Consider the following 11,847-nt stretch of genomic DNA (forward strand, 5'->3'; position numbering starts at 1 on the left):
TAAGCAATGGCTCCCCGGAAGGTGTCCTGGGAGGGGGAATGAGTTGGCAGGCAAGGCCGAAGGCCTGAGCACCTTTGGGCAGCTGGAGGCCCACTGTCAGACCACAGCCACAGCAGGGAGCCCCGAGGGAACTTTTGCTATAAACCCCAAACAGCAGCTCTCCCCCAGGGCCGCGAGCATCTCCTGGATGCTGACTCAGGCATGGTCCCCTCCATTGGGCCTCAGTGTAATCCTAATGAGCATGATTTTTAGGTCATCATCTCTCTTCAAGACAATATGAGTTCTCATCATTGACCCAAGCAAGGCAGTAGCAATGAGGGTGGGCACTCTCCTGTCCCCCGAATCCACTTACTGGGGGAGCTTAGTGTAGAGTGGATTACTCTGGAGGGTACCAGGGCAGGAGACGTTGGGCCTGTTGCCACAGCTGGGCCTAGGAAGATTTGGCCCTCAGGGCGGGATCTTTGTCTGGGTACATGATCTGGGGAGAGACGTGTAGGCCTGGTGTCAAAACACCATTCTCTGTGGCACCTACGCCTGCAGCCAAGAGCTGCCAGTCCCAAAATCCTGGTGCCACATGGCAAGGCATGTGGTGGGAACCAAAAGAAAGGGGCAGGCTACAGGAGCCAAGATGCCCATACCTGGAACCCGAAACAATGGAAAGCATACCCCCCGAGGGAGCCAAGCCTTGCTGAGGTTGCTCCGCAGAAGAAGACTGGCACACTGACCACCTGAGAGGTAGCATGGTGTGGGAGCAATGCATGGCACGCAGGGAGCTTGTCCTGGTAGGTAGGGCCAAGGCCTCACCCTCCCACAGATTGGTCATCTGTGACAACTGGAGCCGGGCAGGTGTCCTTGAGGACATGGGAAGCCATGGTCCCCAGGGTCCCCAGGGTAGAGGAATGGATGCTGGGCCAAATGCACGCAAGCAACCAAAGCATGCGGCCCACTGCCTGCCTCACAAGGAGGGGCTTCTCCCTGCACCTGCTGAGCCTCTTCCCTTGGATAACTCCATTAAGTCTAGAGTGTCAGGGCGAGAGCCCCAGGGCCACCGCCTGTTGTGCCCAGGAATATGAGATTCCCCTCCTAGACCTGGTGGACCTTTCCTGTCTCAGCAGCCCAAAGGATCAGAGAGGGGAGCTCCCAGCTCCCCCGAGGGGACCCAAGCTCCTTGGGAGTCGGGTGCATGCAACAGGAACTCTGGGCTCTTCTACCCAGGGCACCTTGCCATGTGCCAGTGTTTCAGGAATAGCCAAGGGCTGAGGGGGACAGCCACCAGTGGTCCCAAGGGGCCCATGTCCACCATCTGGATGGGCCCATGAGGCACACCTTGACGCAGCAAGATCCCTCAGCTGACCTGGGCGATGGCGGCGTCCCTGCACCTTCCAGTTCTTCTCAGGGACCCGGCCCATCTTTTGCTTCCCCTGCATGTGGGATGGCCCAAGAGTGGACCTTCAAGGGGGAAATCCGCCCTCTCCAGACATCCAGGGCTCCCAGCCATATTCCCATGCTGCCGCCACCCAGTCCCAGGCCTCAAGACCCACCCCAATGACATCTGCGGCCTCCCTCCAAGTGCAGTGGCTTCCACTCACCTGCCATGGTTGTCATTGCACAGAGACACTGGCCACCATGGTCCTCTGAAAGACACAAGATCAGGGTTGAAAAGCAATGGCTCTTTAGGAGACGTCCTTGGAGGAAGAATGGGTCGGCAGGCAAGGCCAAAGACTTGATCCCCTCATGGGCACCTGGAGGCCCACAGTCAGTTCATAGCCACAGTGGGGAGCTTTGAGGGCACGGTCACCTCAAAGCCCAATCTGCATCACTCGCCCAGGGCACAGAGCATCCTCGGGATGCTGACCCTGGCATGATTCCCTCCACTGGGCCTCAGCGTAATCCTATTGAGCATGATTTTTAGGTCATCATCTCTCTTCGAGACAATATGAATTCTCATCATTGACCATGGAAGGCAGTGGTTTCACGGGCAGGCACCCTCCCCTCCCCCGAACCTGCTTACCAGGGGTGTTTACTGTAGAACAGCATGCCCAGAGGGAGGGGTGGGGGCACAAGACGTTGGGGTCTTGGACTGGCTCTGCCTAGCAAGACTTGGCCCTCAGGGCGGGATCTTCATCTGGGCACAGGATCTGGGGATGAAGGGTAGACAAGGTGTCAAAATGCACTGCTCCGGGGCACCTGCCATTGTAGCCAAGAGCTGCCAGTCTGGAAACCCTGGTGCCGTGTGGCAAGGTGTGAGGCCGGCCGGCATACAGCAGGGGGACCGCATGGAAGGGGCAAGCTACAGGAGCAGAAATGCCCATACCTGGACCACGAAGCAACAGAGAGCATGGCCCTCATGAGAGCTGAGCTTTCCTGATGCTGCCCCCCAGAAGGCCCGACACACAGGCTTCCTGAGAGGTAGCACACTGTGGAATCTGGGCTAGGCATGAAAGGTGGGTGCCCTGGTATATACAGTCAGGGCCTCGCCCTCCCATGGATTGGCCATCTCTGACACCCGGAGTTGGGCTGGTGCCCTCGATGACATGGGCACCCCTGGCCCTCAGGGTTCCGAAGGCAGAAGAATGGATGCCAGGCCAACAGCGTGCTCACAACCAGGCATGCTGCCCATTCCCGCCGTGCACAGGGGCCCTCTCCCTGCACCTGCTGGGACTCATCCATGGGATCACTCCCTCAGATCTAGAGTGCCGTGACGATAGGCCCAAGGACATTGCTTGTTGCGCTCAGGGACTCAAGATTACCCTCCTAGACCAGATTGACCCTTCATGTCTCAGTGGCCCAAGGGATTGGAGAGGGGAACTCCCCAGTTGCCCCACGGGGGCCCAAGCTCAATGGGAGTCAGGTGCATGCGACAGGAGCTCTGGGCTCCCCTGCCCTGGGCAACATGCCAAGGTCTGGGGCTTCATGAACACTCCAGGTCCAAGGGGGACAACTGCCAGTGGCCCCAAAGGGCCTATATCCACCATCTGGATGGGCACATGGGGCACACCGTGAAGCAGTGAGGTCCCTTAGCTGATCGTTGGCTGACAACGGCGTCCCTGCACTTTCCGGTCCTTGTCAGGGACCAGGCCAATCTTTCAATTCCCCTGCACCTGGGATGGCCCAAGGTCGGACCTGCAATGGGGAAATCCACTTCTCCAGACATCCACGTTTCCAAGCCCGACCACCATGTGGCCGCCACCCAGACACAGGCCTCCCGAACCCACTCCAGACGGTGTCTATGGCCTCCCTCGAAGCCCAGTGGCTCCACTCACCTGCCCATGTTTGTGGCCACACCAAGACCTTGGCCACCAAGGCCTGCTGAAAGACACAAAGAGACCAGGGTTGCTAAGCAATGGCTCCCCAGAAGGTGTCCTGGGAGGGGGATGGGTCGGCAGACAAGGCCGAAGGCCCGAGCACCTCTTGGGCACCTGGAGGCCCACAGTCAGGCCACAGCCTGAGGGATCGGTTGCTTCAAGCCCCCACCTGCAGTGCTCCCCCAGGGCCCTGAGCATCCTCAGGATGCTGACCCTGAGATGGTCCCTTCCATTGGGCCTCAGTGTAATCCTATTGAGCATGATTTTTAGATATCTCTTTGAGACAAATTGAGTTCTCATCATTGACCCAAGCAAGGCAATGGCGGGAAAGCTGTCTCCCGCCCCATGAACCTGCTTACCGGGGGTGCTTACTGTAAAGTGGGATGCCACGGTGAGGGGTGGGGATCCAAGACGTTGGGGTTCCTGCTGGGCCGTGGCCTAGCAAGACTTGAATCTCAGGGCGGGAACTTCTTCTGGGGACAAGATCTGTGGAGAGAGTGGTAGTCTAGGTGTCAAAATGTCCTGCTCTGGGGCACCTGCCCCAGCTGCCAAAAGCTGACAGTTCTGAAAGCCTGGTGCCACATGGCAAGGCGTTAGGCAGGCTGGCACACAGCAGAGAACTGCAAGGAGGGGCAGGCTACAGGAGCAGAGATGCCCATACCTGGACCCCTAAACAATGGAGAAGGTGGCCCCCAAGGGAGCCGAGTGTTGCAGATGCTGCCCCAGGAGAAGGCCTGGTGCACAGGCTTCCCGAGAGGTAGCATGCTGTGGGCACAGGGCCTGGTGTGATGTGTGAATGCTGTGGTAGCTAGGGCCAGGCCCTCGCCATCCCATTGATTGGCCATCTGTGGCACCCAGAGCTGGGCAGGTGCCCTCGAAGACATGGGGAGCCATGGCCTCCAAGCGCTCCCAAGGCAGAAGAATGGATGCTGGGCCAACTGTGTGCATGCCACCAAGGCATGCAGCCCACTCCCCGCCATGCAGGGATGCCCTCTCCCTGCACCTGCTGGGTCTCTTCACCAGCATCAATCCCTTAGGTCTAGAGTGCCGTGACGATAGGCCCAGGGACATCGTTTATTGTGTCTAGGACTCCAGATTCCCTTGCTGGGCCTGGTGGGCCCTTTGTCTCTTGGTGGCACGCTGTGGGTGCGGGGCCGGTTGTGAAGTGTGCATGCCCTGGTAGGTAGGTCCAGGCCCTCGCCCTCCCACGAATTGGCCATCTGTTGCACCCCGAGCCTGGCAGGTGCCCTCGAAGACATGGGGGGGCATGGCCCCCAGGGTTCCCAGGGCAGAGGAATGGATACTGGGCCAACCACATGCATGCAAACAGGTCATGACACCCATTGCTCCCCTGGCAGGGGGTCCTCTCCCTGCACCTGCTGGGAGAGGAATCACTACTTCAGGTCTAGAATGCCACTGCGAAAGGCCCAGGGCCATCGCCTGTTGTACCCAGGAACTCAAGATTCCCCTCTTTGGCCTGGTGGGTCCTTTCTGTCTTGACAGTCCAAGGGATCAGGGAGGAGAGCTTCCCAGCTGGTCCAAGGAGGCCCAAGCTCCTTGGAGTAGGTGTGTGGGACAGAAGCTCTGGGCTGTCCCACCTGGGTCATCTTGGCAATGGCCAGGGCTTCAGGAACAGCCCAGGGCTGAGGGGGACAGCCGCCAGTGGCCCAAGGGGCCCAGGTCCACCATCTGGACAGGCCAATGCAGCACAACGTGAAGCAGCATGAGCCCTCAGCTGAACGTGGGCTGACAGCAGTGTCCCTTCACATTAAGGTCCTTGTCAGGGACATGGCCAAACTTTCCCTTTCCTTGCAGGTGGGATGGCACAAGGGCGGACCTTCAAGAGGTAAGTCCACCCTCTCCATATATCCAGGGCTCCTGGTCCAAAGCCCATGTGGCTACCTCCCAGACACAGGACTCCCAAACCAACCACGATGGCACCTGTGGCCTCCTTGCAAAGCCAGTGGCTTCCACTCACCTGCCATGGTTGAGGCACTTGGCCTCAGTGTAATCCTACTGAGCATGATTTTTAGGTCATCAACTCTCTTTGAGACAATATGAGTTCTCATCATTGACCCAAGCAAGGCAATGTCGACACAGGTGGGCACTCTCCCGTCCACCAAACCGGCTTACCCAGGGTTCTTCCTGTAGAGCGGGATGCCCCAGGAAGGGGTCAATGGCACAAAATGTTGGGCCTCTTAATGGGGCTTAGCCTAGGAAGACTTGGACCTCAGGGCGGGATCTTCATTCTAGGATGGCATCTGGAAAGAGAGGGGTAGGCCAGCTGTCAAAATGTCCTGCACTGGGGCACCTGCCCCTGCGGCCAAGTGCTGCCAGTCCCAAAAGTCTGATGCCCCTTGGCAAGTTGTGAGAATTGCCAGCACACATCAGGGGACCGCAAGGAAGGGGCAGGCTACAGGAGCAGAGATAGCTATCCCTGAACCCCAAAAAACGGAGAGTATGGCCCCTGAGGGAGCCGAGCCTTGCTGATGCTGCCCCCAAGGAGAAGGCCTGGCACACAGGCTTCCTGAGAGGTAGCACACTGTGGGCGGTGAGCCGGACGTGAAGGGTGCGTGCCCTGGTCGGTAGGACCAGGACCTCGCCCTCCCACAGATTGGCCATCTGTGGCACCCAGAGTTGGGCAGATGCCCTCGAGGACACAGGGATCCATGGCCCCCAGGGCCCCAGGTCAGAGGAATGGATGCCAGGGTAATCACGTCCACGCAACCAAGGCATGTCACCCACTGTCCTCCATGCAGGGGGACCCTGTCCCTACACCTGTTTAGCCTCTTACTTGGATCACTCCCTCAGGTCTAGAGTGCTGCGACCATAGGCCCAGTGCCATCGCCTGTTGTGCCTAGGGATTCAAGAATCCCCTCCTAGGCCCGGTGGGCTCTTCCTGTCTATGCACTCCAAGGGATTGGGAGGGGAGCTCCCCAGCTGCCCCAAGTGGGCCCAAGCTCTTTGGGAGTCGAGTACATGCAACAGGAGCTCTGGGCTCTCCCGCCCAAGGCAACTTGCTAATGGCCAGTGCTTCAGGAACAGCTCAGGACCCAGGTGGACAGATGCCAGTGGCCCAAGGGGCCCACATCCACCATCTGGATGGGTCCATGGGGCACACCATGAAGCAGCAAGAGCCCTCAGCTGAATGTGGGCTGATGCTGGCCCCCTTACAATTTCCGGTCCTTGTCAGGGACCCACACAAACCTTTGCTTCCCATGAACATGAGATGGTCCAAGGGCAGACTTTCAAGGGGGAAGTCCACCCGCTACAGACAGCCAGGGCTTCCAGGCCAATGTCCATGTGCCACCACCCACACACGAGCCACCTGAACCCACCCCAATGGCATCTGCCGCTTCCCTCCAAGCCCTCACCTGCCATGTTTGAGGCCGCGCAGACACCCTGGCCTCCAAGGCCTACTAAAAGACACAAGGAGAACCAGGTGCTAAGCAATAGCTCCCCAGGAGGTGTCCTGGAAGGTGGAATGGGTCATCAGGGAAGGTCGAAGGCCTGAGGACTTTTGGGCACTTGGAGGCCCACAGAAAGGCCACAGGCCACAGAAAGGCCGCAGGCACAGTGGGGAACTTCGAGGGAACCGTCACCTCAAGCTCCAAACTACAGAGCTCCCCCAGGACACCAAGCAACCTTGGGATGTTGACCATGGCATGGTATCCTCCATTGGGCCTCAACATAATCTTATTGAGCATGATTATTAGGTCATCATCTCTCTTCGAGACAGTATGAGTTCTCATCATTGACCCAAGCAAGGCAGTAACGACCCAGGTGGGCGTTATACTGTCCCTGGAATCCACTTACCAGGGGAGCTTACTGTAGAGCGGGATGCCCCGGCGGGAGTGGGTGGTTGGAGTCACGAGACTTTGGGCCTCTTGCAGGGGCTGGGCCTAGCAAGATTTGGTCTTCAGGGCAGAATCTTCGTCTGGGGACACAATCTGGGGAGAGAGGGGTAGGCCAGGTGTCAGAATGCCCTGCTGCGTGGCACCTGCCCCTGCAGCCAAGATGTGCCAGTCCCAAAAGCCTGGCATCCTATGGCAAGTCTTTAGGCCAGCCAGCAATTAGTGGGTAACTCCAAGGAAGGGGCAGGCTATAGGAGCAGAGATGCCCATACCTGGACCCTGAAAAAACGGAGAGCGGGGCCCTGAAGGAGCCGAGCCTTTTTGATGCTGCCCCCAGAAGAAGGCATGGCACACAAGCTTCCCAAGAGGTAGCATGCTGTGTGCGTGGGGCCAGTCGTGAAGGGTGCGTGCCCTGGTAGGTAGGTCCAGGCTCTCGCGTGGGTGTCAGGGCAGGAGACGTTGGGCCTATTCCAGGGCTGGGCCTAGGAAGATTTGGCCCTCAGGGCAGGATCCTCATCTGGGTACATGATCTGGGGAGAGAGGGTAGGCCTGGTGTCAAAACACTATTCTCCGGGGCACCTACCCCTGCAGTCAAGAGCTGCCATTCCCAAAACCTGGTGCCGCATGGCAAGGTGTGAGGCCTGCCGGCATACGGTGGGAACCGCAAGAAAGGGGTAGGCTACAGGAGCAGAGATGCCCATACCTGGACCCCAAAACAATGAAGAGCATGGCTCCCGAGGGAGCCAAGCCTTGCTGAGGCTGCCCCCCAGGAGAAGGCTGGCACACAGACTACCTGAGAGGTAGCAGGGTGTGGGAGTGAGGCATGGTGTGCAGGGAGCTTGTCCTGGTAGGTAGGGTCAAGGCCTCACCCTCCCACTGACTGGCAATCTATGACACCCTCAAGGGCAGGTGTCCTCAAGGACATGGGAAGCCATGGCCCCCAGGGTCCCCAGGGTAGAGGAATGGATGCTGGGCCAAGCACACGCATGCAACCAAGGCATGTAGCGCACTGCCCACCGTGCAAGGGCAGGGGGCCTCTCCCTGCACCTGCTGAGCCTCTTCCCCTGGATAACTCCATCGGGTCTAGAGTGTCAGGGCGAGAGCCCCAGAGCCATCACCTGTTGTGCCCAGGGACTTGAGATTCCCCTCCTAGACCCGGTGGGTCCTTGCTGTCTTGGCAGCTCAAGGGATCGAGGAGGGGAGCTCCCAGCTGCCCGGAGGGGGCCCAAGTTCCTTGGCAGTCGGGTGCATGTGACAAGAACTCTAGGCTCTTCCACCCAGGGCACCTTGCCATGTACCAGGGCTGCAGGAACAGTTGAGGGCTGAGGGGGACAGCCACCAGTGGTCCCTAAGGGCCCACATCCACCATCTGGATGGGCCCATGGGGAACACCATGAAGCAGCAACATCCCTCAGCTGAACTGGGTGATGGCAGTGTCCCTGCACTTTCTAGTCCTTGTACGGGATCCAGCCCATCTTTCGCTTCCCCTGCATGTGGGATGGCCCAAGGGCGGATCTTCAAGGGGAAGACCACCCTCTCTGGACTTCCAGGGCTCCCAGCCATATTCCTATGCGACAGCAACCTAGACATGGGCCTCACGACCCACCCCAACGACATCTGCGGCCTCCCTCCAAGTGCAGTGGCTTCACTGAGGCTGCGCCGAGACAATGGCCACCACAGCCCGAGAAAGACAAGGAAATCAGGGTCGCAAAGCAATGGCTCTTCAGGAGGCATCCTTGGAGGAAGAATGGGTTGGCAGGCAAGGCCGAAGGCATGATCCACTCGTGGGCACCTGGAGGCCCACAGTCAGTACATAGCCACAGTGGGGAGCCTTGAGGGAATGATTGCCTCAAGCCCCAATCTGAAGTGCTCGCCCAGGGCCCCGAGCATCCTCAGGATGCTGAACCCAGCATGATCTAATCCATTGGGCCTCAGCGTAATCCTATTGAGCATGATTTTTAGGTCATCATCTCTCTTTGAGACATTATGAGTTCTCATCATTGATCCAAGGAAAGCAGTGGTGACGCAGACAGGCCTCACCCGTCCCCCGAAAATGATTACTGGGGGTGCTTACTGTAGAGCATGATGCCCGGTGGGGGGGGTGGGGGCACGAGACATTGGGCGTCTTGCAGTGTCTGGGCCTAGCAAGACTTGGCCCTCAGGGTGGGATCTTCGTCTGGGGAGAGGATCTGGGGAGAGAGGTAGAGGTGAGGTATGAAAACACACTGCTCTGCGGCACCTGCCATTGTAGCCAAGAGCTGCCAGTCCAGAAAGCCTGGTGCTGCGTGGCAAGGTGTGAGGCCAGCCAGCATTAGGCAGGAGACGGCATGGAAGGGGCAAGTTACAGGAGCAAAAATGCCCATACTTTGACCACAAAACAACAGAGAGCATGGCCCCCGTGAGAGCTGAGCCTTGCTGATGCTGCCCCCCAGATGGCCTGGCAAACAGACTTCCTGAGAGGTAGCACACTGTGGACTCTGGGCCAGGCATGAAGGGTGGGTGCCCTGGTATGTACAGTTAGGCCCTCGCCCTCCCACAGACTGGCTATCTCTGACATCCGGAGTTGGGCTGGTGTCCTCGAGGACATGGGGACACACGGCTCTCAGAGTCCTGAGGGCAGAGGAATGGATGCCGGGATAACAGCGTGCTCCCAACCAGGCATGCCGCCCACTCCCACCCTGCATAGGGGCCCTCTCCCTGCACCTGCTGGGTCTCATCGCTGAGATCACCCCCTCAGATCTAGATTGCCGAGATGATAGGCCCAAGGACATCGCCTGTTGTGCCCAGGGACTCAAGATTACCCTCCTAGGTCAGGTTGGCCCTTCTTGTCTCAGCGGCCCACGGGATTGGAGAGGGGAACTCCCCAGTTCCCTGAGGGGACCCAAGCTACTTGGGAGTCAGGTGAATGTGAGAGGAGCTCTGGGCTCTCCGGCCCAGGGCAACTTGCCAAGGTCTGGCCTTCATGAATACCCCACGTCCGAGGAGACAGCCACAAGTGGCCCCAAAGGGCCTATATCCACCATCTTGATGGGCATATGGGCACACCGTGAAGCAGTGAGTTCCCTCAGCTGATCGTTGCCTGACAGCGGTGACCCTGCACTTTCTAGTCCATGTCAGGGACCTGGCCAATCTTTCGATTCCCCTGCACCTGGGATGGCCCAAGGTCGGACCTTCAGTGGGGAAATCCAATCTCTCCCGCCATCCAGGTTTCCCAACCCGACACCCATGTGGCCACCACCCGGACACAGGCCACCCGTACCCACTCCAGATGGCGTCTATGGCCTCCCTCGAAGCCCAGGGGCTCCACTCACCTGCCATGTTTGTGACCACACTGAGACCCTGGCCACCAAGGCCCGCTGAAAGACACAAAGAGACCAGAGTTGCTAAGCAATGGCTCCCCAGAAGGCATCCTGAGAGGGGGGATGGGTCGGCAGGCAAGGCCGAAGGCCTGAGCACCTCGTGGGCACCTGGAGGCCCACAGTCAGGAAACAGCCAAAGTGGTGAGGCCTGAGGGATCGGTCGCTTCAAGCTCCAAACTGCAGCACTCCCCCAGGGCCCTGAGCATCCTCAGGATGCTGACTCTGAGATGGTCCCTTCCATTGGGGCTCAGCGTAATCCTATTGAGCATGATTTTTAGGTCATCATCTCTCTTTGAGACAATATGAGTCCTCATCATTGACCCAAGCAAGGCAATGGCGATGCCGGCAAGCCCTCTCCTGCCCCCCCGAACCTGCTTACCCTGGGTGCTTACTGCAGAGTGGCATGCTCTGGTGGGTGAGGGGAACCCAAGAGTTGGGATTCTGGCCATGGCTTGGCCTAGCAAGACTTGAACTCAGGGCAGGAACTTGGTCTGGGGCAGGATCTGTGGAGAGAGTCATAGGCTAGGTGTCAAAATGTCCTGCTGTGGGGCACCTGCCTCAGTGGCCAAAAGCTCCCAGTTCCGAAAGCCTGGTGCCACGTAACCCAAGGAAGGCAGCTGTGACCCGAGCGGACATTCTCCATCCCCCAAACTGCTCCTCATGGGTGCCTACTGTAAAGCAGGTTGCCGCGCGGTGGTGCGGGGGCATGAAATGTTTGGCTTCTTGCAGGTGCTGGGCCTAGCAAGACTTGGCCCTCAGGGCGGGTTCTTCAACTGGGTACACAATCTGGGGAGAGAGGGGTAGGCCAGCTCTCAAAACGCCCTGCTCCAGGGTACCTGCCCCTGCGTCCAAGAGGGTCCACTCCCGGAACCCTGGAGATGCGTGGCAACACGTGAGGCCGCCCCGCACACAGCAGAGGGACACAAAGAAGGGGTAGGCTACAGGAGCAGAGATGCCCATACCTGGACCCAGAAACAATGGAGAACATGGCCCCCAAGGGAGTCAAGCCTTGCTGATGCTTGCCCCCCAGGAGAAGGCTCGACACATTGGATTCCTGAGAGGTAGAATGCTGTGGGCATGCAGCCCAGTGTGCAGTGTGCATGCCCTGGTAGGTAGGGCCAGGCCCTTGCCCTCCCACCATTGGCCATCTGTGGCACCCGGAGCTGGGCAGGTGCTCTTGAGGAGATGGGGAGCCACTGCCCCCAGGGCCCACAAGGCAGAGAAATGGATGCTCGGCTAACAAGATGTGCATGCAAACAAGGCATGCCGCCCACTGCCTGCTGTACAAGGGGGCATCTCCCTGTACCTGCTGGGCCTCTTCCCTCAGAT

General features: G+C 58.9%; 6 non-coding genes and 1 pseudogene across 6 annotated transcripts; all 7 read right to left on the reverse strand.

The window, feature by feature from the left end:
- Positions 1-216: 216 nt before the first annotated feature.
- On the reverse strand, positions 217-297 carry LOC123325826. Its single transcript, XR_006540670.1, has one exon. It is a non-coding gene; the product is annotated as a small nucleolar RNA SNORD115 (small nucleolar RNA).
- A 1,579-nt stretch (positions 298-1,876) lies between these two features.
- On the reverse strand, positions 1,877-1,957 carry LOC123325835. The gene has a single exon (XR_006540679.1). It is a non-coding gene; the product is annotated as a small nucleolar RNA SNORD115 (small nucleolar RNA).
- Positions 1,958-3,539: 1,582 nt separating this feature from the next.
- Positions 3,540-3,614, reverse strand: LOC123325857 (annotated as a pseudogene).
- Positions 3,615-5,302: 1,688 nt separating this feature from the next.
- Positions 5,303-5,383, reverse strand: LOC123325847. The gene has a single exon (XR_006540691.1). It is a non-coding gene; the product is annotated as a small nucleolar RNA SNORD115 (small nucleolar RNA).
- Positions 5,384-6,985: 1,602 nt separating this feature from the next.
- LOC123325844 lies at positions 6,986-7,066 on the reverse strand. The gene has a single exon (XR_006540688.1). It is a non-coding gene; the product is annotated as a small nucleolar RNA SNORD115 (small nucleolar RNA).
- Positions 7,067-9,085: 2,019 nt separating this feature from the next.
- On the reverse strand, positions 9,086-9,166 carry LOC123325840. The gene has a single exon (XR_006540684.1). It is a non-coding gene; the product is annotated as a small nucleolar RNA SNORD115 (small nucleolar RNA).
- Positions 9,167-10,760: 1,594 nt separating this feature from the next.
- Positions 10,761-10,841, reverse strand: LOC123325841. The gene has a single exon (XR_006540685.1). It is a non-coding gene; the product is annotated as a small nucleolar RNA SNORD115 (small nucleolar RNA).
- Between the last annotated feature and the right edge of the window lie 1,006 nt (positions 10,842-11,847).

The sequence above is a fragment of the Neomonachus schauinslandi genome, chromosome 9 (genome assembly GCF_002201575.2).
Source record: "Neomonachus schauinslandi chromosome 9, ASM220157v2, whole genome shotgun sequence".
In the NCBI taxonomy this organism is placed as follows: Eukaryota; Metazoa; Chordata; class Mammalia; order Carnivora; family Phocidae; genus Neomonachus; species Neomonachus schauinslandi.